Genomic DNA, 8,640 nt, shown 5'->3' on the forward strand with positions numbered 1-8,640 from the left:
GCAAGGGCTACCGAGCTGTTCCTGAAAACCCTCCTCAAAGGTTCATTTTGTGATGTCCTTCTTCCTCACTGGTGATAAAGATGAAGCGAGCGCCTTGTTCTCTGCAGGAGGGTCAGGACAGGCCCCTCACCTGCCCTGTCCTCCTCTGCAGGACTAGTGGCCACTCCATCCCACAAGGTCGTTTTGCCAGAGCAGGGCAAGGAGCCCTGGCTGTCAGACTGGAAGGATGCAATTCCAGCCCCAAGAGAGGCCTGGAAGTGGCTGGGCCTTGGTGAGTGGAATCGGGATACCAGCTAAGATCTGATCTAGATTGGATTGTGCCTGGCCATGACCCCATGCACATCACTGTCCAATTGCCAAAGTCACCGTCCCACCCTCAGTTCAACTCTCTTTACACCTTCCTGGACATTCCATCTGCTTGCCTCCTCTCCCCTGATGTGTGGTCCCTGCCTCTCTGACCTCAAGTCTCATCCTCTCCTAACTCCTCTCCCTGTGCTGGGTCTTCCTTGTCAAATTCCATTTATCTGTTAGGAGATGTTCGTGTTTCTGTAGATAGTCCTTGGAAGCCTAGTCCTAAGAGGCGGCTGCATGTTACATCCACGTCTGGGCTCTTTCTGCACAGCATTTGCCTGTCTGGACAGCATTGTGTTTACGAGGGTGGGCAGCACATCCCACGAGCCACATGGAGTCTTTGCCCCTGAGGAAGATTTCTTGCACTTTAGTCTGTCTAACAGGAGTGGCCCTTCCTCACCCTGATCTTGCCCCATTAGTTTCCCAAGAACACAGGGAATCAATTCTGAGCATATCAGACACGAGTTATTGATGGATCATCCTCTCCCACCTACCATGACATGTAGAGAGGGCATTTCCCTGTTTTCAGTGGTCCATGTGGAAGGGAAGATGAGGAGGCACCACTGGAACAGGATGTTTCTAGAAAAGTGACATCATGGGCTGGGCCCCCAATGCCAGTTCTGGCCAGAAGGTCCACCCCTGTAACATGAGTGGTCAAGTCTTCAGAGAAACCTTGTCTCTGGACAAGCATCAGGGAACAGACCCTGGGCAGAAAGAGCACACATGTGGGGCATGCAGGAGAGAATTCTGGTTCCACTTAAACCTTCAACTTAAACAGGGGCTTCAGTGCAGAGAGAAACCTCTCACCTGTGGTGAGTGTGAGGCCTGAATCCTGATTTGCATCAAAGCAGGCACACGGCAGAGGAGCCCTCCACAAGCAAGGAGGGTGGTAAATGGTGAAGACTCCCCAGGCAGCCACGACCTCTAACACCAGGCCACCCACAGTGAACGGAAGCCACCCAGGAGCACCGAGCTCGGGGAGGCCTTCCCACTTAGCTCCAATACTGGGCAGTTCCCAGGAGTCCAGGCTGGACAGAAGCTCTTCAAGGGTAGCGACTGCAGGACAGCCTCCCTGAAGAGCTCCACCCTCCTCAGCCACCGGACTCACCCTGAAGAGACCTTATAGATGCCTACCAGGCGGAAATGCCTGCAAGGAGAGCTCCACCAACAAAAAATCCACACTAGAGAAACACCACATGTGTGTGAGGAGATCTTCAGTTACATGCCCAAACTGAAAAAGCATCAGAAAATTCACTCTGGAGAAATGCCCTGCAAGTGCATGGGGTACAGAAAAGCTTCTGGCTGAAGTTACAACAGAAGGTTCACCCTGGTGGAGGCCCTGTGAGTGCAGCAATGTAGGAGAGCCTTTAGGGAACCTCAGCCCTTGTTTGGCACCAGACGGTTCACATTGGAGAAAGGTCATACGGATGTGGAGAATGTAGGAAAGCCTTCAGCCCCCAATTCCACATAGTGTGATACCAAAAAGTGTACACGAGAGAAAGGCCTTATGAGTGCAGCAAATGTGGAGAAACTTAGCCAACACTCTACCCTGTTTGTCATGAGAAAGCTCACACTAGAGAAAGTGAGTGTGGGAAAGCCTTTAGCTATAGATCTAACCTCGTGAAACACCAAAGTTCACACCAGATAAAGCCCTTAGGAGTACAGTCGGTGTCAGAAAGCTTTCAGCCCAAACTGCACACTGGTTCAGCTCCAGCACCCATGTGAGAGGAAGACACAAGTGCAGTGAATCTAGAAGACACCACCCCAAAGGGATCATGCCCAGGATGAGCCTACATGAGTAGCCTTCTTGTGGGAGCTTCAGGCAGAAGTTAAATCTTATGCACCAGAACACCAATCCCCCGAGGAAAGGATCTACTTGTCACATATATGGGTGTTTTGTGGTCATCTCACAGAAGCGAGATGAACCCCCACCAAAATTTGGTTCAGAAGCTGATGACACTCTTTACACTAAGAGACTTTGAGAGAAAGTTTATTACTTACACAAAGGCCTCCTGCGGAGATCTGGACAGTCACAAGCAGGTCTAGGCTGACTGGGCAAAGCAGGGGAGGGTGGGTTGGGCCTTGGCGGCTGAGGGAAGGACCTGGAGGAATCATTATTGCATGGAAGCTGGATATCTGTGAGGTTTAAATTTCTTACTGGTGCCAAAAGAGAAGGAACATGCACGAGCTTGCCTGTCAACCTGTCCACATGCAGGAAATAACAACCCAGTCCTACCAGAGACTCTAAAATTCCGACTCTTAACCACTGTACATGTATTAAACCATTGGTCTACCAACAAAATGATAGCATTTGTGAGTCAATATTGTTGGGGAAATATTAACAGGGCCGCAAAGAGTGCCTACCTCACTTGCCCAAAATACAACCCAGGGAAGCCTGTTCATACTGCTCCCAGACATTTTAAGCTGCCTAATGGACCATTCAAGGGTTGGCAAATGAATTTCATACAGCTTCCCCCATCTTATGAACATAAATATGTGTTAGTCATGATTCGTATGTTTTCTCACTGGAGTTCTAAGCCTTCCCTTGCAGATAGGCTGCTGTCTCTTCTGTGGCTAAAGTCCTTTCAGAAAAGATTATCCCCACCGGGGAACTACTCTAAAACATCATAGTGATTGAGGAAACTATTTTAATGGTCAGGTGCTTCAACAAGTCTGTGCTGTTTGGCTGTTTTTACACTTTCACTGCACCTGCTACCCTCAATCCTCTGGTTTAGTCAAGTGCACTAATGGCATTATTATGATTAAACTGGGAAAATTTGTAGAGACCTTCTAAATACCTTGGCCAAAAGCACTGCTGTTGGTCCTTCTAAATCTCAGATTTACCCACTTTGGAACTCATAAATTCTCACCCTGTGGGACAGTCACAGGGTGTCCTATGCTTGGCTCCTCCCTCTTTCTTTTTGCTGAGGAAGATTCACCCTGAGCTAACATCTGTTGCCAATCTTCCTCTATTTTGTATGGGGGTTGCTGCCACAGCATGGCAACTGACAGATGAATGGTGTAGGTCCATGCCTGGGAACCAAGCCTGGGCCTCCGAAGCAGAGCATGCTGAACTTAACCACTAGGCCACCAGGCTGGCCCAGCTACTGCCTCTTTTGATCCACAGCTGATAAACAGAGATACACTCCAATATGACAAAAGCCCAATTGTTTCTATTAAAAATAACCATGCTTTGTTAAAGCAATTTTTTTCACAGTGTGCTTGTGGGAGACAGAGACCTTAAGCACCACACTTTGCAACCTAAAGATTCTGTCTATTGGAAAAGACCTCCAGAAGGCATCTCTTCAACCTCTCTGGAAAGGCCCTATGAGGGGTGGCTAGCTAACTCTTGTGCTGCCAAACTCCAGGGCCTAGACTCCTGGATTCATGTGACACAGCTAAAGAAAGTGCCAAACCTGACTGGACCTGCACATCATCTGGTGACTTAAAAGTAAAGATTTCCCAGAATTGAAGCAGACAGCATGTGACGAGACAGCTTTCCCAAGATGTCTGCACCGGGCCTGTTGGAATTTTGTCTGCAAACTATTGACGGTGGCATAACACTTCAGGTGATCTCTAATGCCTATGAGCTTGATAGAATATGTACTGTAGATAAAAAGTTCTTGAGAGTTCTCCCTTCTACCTATCCTTGTTACTCAAATGTGGCCACAATAGGTTTCCAGTCTGTGCACATTCCCTCCGATGTGGGACACTACACCCAGGAAAGGCCCTTCCTGGCATTGAAGGACAAAAGGCTGCTGAAACTGGAAAGATCTCTCTCTTGATCAGTGATGCTTTCAGAGAAAGATCTCAATCAAAAAGGTAAAATGTGAAAATTAATAAACAGAAACCTCACTTACAATGGAGTCAGGAGACCCACAGGGGGAGCTCTCATACACTATGTCCATAAGCTGAGCCCAACAGGAAGAAAGACTTCCTCTTCTTGCCCCCCAATAGCTCAGCCAATGAGAGACTCACAACTCAGCCAATGAAAAGCCACTACACTCAGAACTCAATTCCTCCAGAACTCTTTGTTTACAAAGCCCTCCCAACTTCCTCTTCCTCTGTATAAAAGAGTTTCTCCTCCCTTTATTGCTGAAAACTTGCACATAGCTTGCCATGGTTGAAGACCCTGAGTTGAAATTTTTGGCTGATACTGAATAAACCCATTTTTGCTGGAGAAATAACTGGCTGTTTATTTGTTTCAGGTCAACACTGTGGATTTGGTCTGGGTGCTTGGGCTGAGCCCCCTCCCTGTCACATACACAGCCAGGGCCCTCTTCTACCTGGTCATTATGTAATCGTGGCCCCTCCAGGACCAGTTTAACTGACCCCTCTCTTATCAACAGAGAGATTAAGAATTGCTCTTTAGTACATATGGGGCATTCTCAAAGATACACCATATGTTGGGAAACAAGAAAAGCCTCAATAAATTTAAGAAGATTGAAATCATATCAAGCATCTTTTCTGACCATAGTGCTATGAAACTATAAGTCAATTACAAAAAAAAAAAAAGCTGGGAAAGTCACAAATATGTGGAGATTATCAACATGCTACTGAACAACCAATGGATCAATGAAGCAAGCAAAAAATATCTGCAGACAAATGAAAATGAAAATATATCATACCAACTCTTATGGGATGCAGAAAAAGTGGTCCTAAGAGGAAAATTCATAGCAAAACAGGCCCACTACAACGAACAAGAAAAATATCAAATAAACAATCGGAAACGACATCTAACAGAACTAGAAAAAGAAGAACAAACAAAGCTCAAAGTCAGCAGAAGGAGGGAAATAAAAATTAGAGCAGAGGAGACGTCAGCAACATGGTGGCGTGAGCTCACCCAGGACTCTCTCCCCTTCAAAGTACAACCAAAAAGAGCAACTGCTTTCCAACCGAAAAGACAATCCTAATAACAGAAATTGTCAGAGACCCACAGCAGCCAAATGACAGAGGGCGGAGAGGCTGCAGCCGCCTCACAGCAGCTGGAACAGGGTAGGAGAGAACTTCGCTCATGCTCCTAGAGACTGGGATCACTGCAGCGGGTGCGGGAAGGAGCGGGGGAGGGGCCGCGTGCCGGGGGATCGTTCAGGACTCCCACCACCCGAGCAGCGGAAACCCTCTAACAGGGGAAAGCTTTCGCGTGGGGGAACCGCAGCAAGCCAGGGCCCCGGGAGACCAGAAAGTGAGAGCTGATCCAATACCCGTCGGTGTGAGTGAAAGTGTCCCTCCTCCCCCAACCCACGCTGGGCGTTGCCATCTTGGCTGAAGGCGCAGGGCTCAGAAAACAAGCCTCTCGAACCCCATCTAGTGGCAACAGGCTGTAATTGCAGCCGAATAATAGCCTCATGCGCAAAAACCGCTCCTCTACCATCCAGCAATTTATAAAAGCTCCAGTCCAAAAGGAAAACAATAAAAATACAGAAGTAGCTCCTGAGGGCTTGGAAATGGGTAAACTAAGTGAAGAGGAGTTCAAAATAGCTATCCTCAAAATATTCAATGAGGTAAAGGGAAATAGAGAGAAACAAGTCAAGTTCTGGAGTTACTTCACAAAAGAGATTGAAATTATAAAAGAGAATCAATTAGAAATACTAGAGATGAAAAATACAATGGATCAGATAAAACAGAATATGGATTCCCTGAATGCCCGTGTAGACACCATAGAGGAGTAAATTAGCATAATCGAAGATAGACAGGCTGAATGGCTCCAGACAGAGGAAGAAAGAGAACTAAGAATTTAAAAAACTGAAGAAAATCTCAGAGAAATAGCTGACTCAATGAGAAAATGCAACTTAAGAGTCATCGAAATTCCTGAGGGCGTGGAAAAGGAAAATGGAGCAGAAAGTGTGCTCAATGAAATAATAGAAGAGAACTTCCCAAATCTAGGGATTGAGAGAGAATTGTGTGTGGAGGAAGCTTTCAGATCTCCTAGATTTGTCAATGTAAAAAGACCTACTGCAAGGCACATAGTAGTAAAAATGGCAAAAATGAAGGACAAAGAAAGAATACTCAGGGCAGCAAGGCAGAAGAAAATAACCTACAAAGGAACCCCCATCAGACTTTCAGTGGATTTCTCTACAGAAACCTTACAAGCTAGGAGAGATTGGAGTGACGTATTCAAAACTTTAAAGGATAAAAATCTTCAGCCAAGAATCCTCTATCCAGCAAAAATATCTTTCAGATATGAGGGAGAAATTAAATCTTTTCCAGGCAAACAAAAGCTGAGGGACTTCATAGTCACAAGACCTCCACTACAAGAAATCCTCAAGAAGGCTCTCATGCCTGAAAAAAGAAAAAAAGGGAGTAAGGGGTCACAAAAGACAGAGTAGGGAGACAAATAGATAGAATCTGAATAGGATAGCAAATATTCAACTATAGCATTAGGATAAAGGGAAGGAAATCACAAAAGCAGAGACAATCTTATCACTCTAACCACAAACTCACAACACAAGTTGGAATAAGAGATGAAAATATTAATTTAGGAGGGGAGGAGGAAAGGGACTGAAACAGTCTAGGCTAAGGAAGTAAGAGACCACCAGAAAATGGGCTATGTTATACACGAGATTCTGAATGCAAACTTCAGGGTAGCCACTAAACTAAAAAATAGAACAGAGACACAAAACATAAATAAGGAAAAATCTAAGAAACCCAGCATAAGAAAATGCAGAAGTCAATGGATAGGCTAAAACACACAGGACGAGAAACAAAGGAAACACAGGAAAACTGGAAAACGAGCAACAGAATGACAGCATTAAGTCCACATGCATCAATAATCACCCTCAATGTAAACAAACTGAACTCTCCAATAAAAAGACACAGAGTGGCAAAACGGATTAAAGAACAAGATCCAACAATTTGTTGCCTCCAGGAAACACACCCCAGGCTCAGAGCGAAGGGGTGGAAGACAATACTCCAAGCTAATAGCAAACAAAAGAAAGCAGGTGTCACAATACTTATATCAGACAAAGCAGACTTCAAGATAAGGCAGGTAAAGAGAGACACAGAGGGCCAATATATAATGATCAAAGGGACACTTCATCAAGAAGAAATAACGCTTATAAACATCTATGCACCCAACACAGGAGCACCCAAGTTCATAAAGCAACAATTAACAAACCTAAAATAAGATATAAAAAATAACACAATAATGGTAGGGGACCTCAACACCCCACTCACATCAATGGACAGATCATCCAGACAGAAAATCAACAAAGAAACAGTGGAGCTAAACGAAAAGCTAAAACAGTTGAACTTACTAGGCATATATAGAACACTTCATCCAGAAACAGCAGAATACACATTCTTCTCAAGCACACATGGGACATTCTCAAGGATAGAAATAATAACATGCATCTTCTCCAATCATAATGCTGTAAAGCTAGAAATTAATTACAAGAAAAAAGCTGAGAAAGGCACAAGGATGTGGAGACTAAACAATACACTATTGAACAAGCAATAGATCATTGAAGAAATTAAGGAAGAAATAAAAAAATATCTGGAGGCAAATGAAAATGATAACATGCCATACCAACTCATATGGGATGCAGCAAAAGCTGTATTAAGAGGAAAACTCATCACAATTCAGGCACACCTTAACAAACAAGAAAAATCCCAAATCATCGATCTTAAAGTACACCTAACTGAATTAGAGAAAGAAGAACAAACAAAGCCCAAAGTCAGCAGAAGGAGAGAAATAATAAAAATCAGAGCAGAAATAAATGCTATTGAGACAAAAAAGGCAGTAGAAAGGATAAATGAAACAAAGAGCTGGTTTTTTGAGAAGATAAATAAAATTGACAACCCCCAGCCAGACTTACAAAGAAAAAAAAGAGAGAAAGCTCAAATAAACAAAATCAGAAATGAAAGAGGAGAAATAACAACAGACTCCGCAGAAATACAACAGATTATAAGAGAATACTACGAAAAACTATATGCCAGCAAAATGGATAACCTAGAGGAAATGGATAAATTCTTGGACTCCTACAATCTCCCAAAGCTCACTCAAGAAGAAGCAGACAATTTGAACAGACCAATCACAAGGAAAGAGATTGAAACAGCCATCAAAAGCATCCCACAGAATAAAACCCCAGGACCAGATGGCTTTCCTGGGGAATTCTACCAAATTTTCAGAGAGGATTTAATGCCTATCCTTTTCAAGCTATTCCAAAAAAACTAGGGAGGATGGAACACTTCCTAACACATTCTATGAGGCCGACATCACGCTGATACCAAAACCTGACAAGGACAGCACGAAAAAGGAGAACTACAGGCCAATATCGCTGATGAACA

The sequence above is a fragment of the Equus caballus genome, chromosome 10, assembly GCF_041296265.1.
Source record: "Equus caballus isolate H_3958 breed thoroughbred chromosome 10, TB-T2T, whole genome shotgun sequence".
Classification (NCBI taxonomy): domain Eukaryota; kingdom Metazoa; phylum Chordata; class Mammalia; order Perissodactyla; family Equidae; genus Equus; species Equus caballus.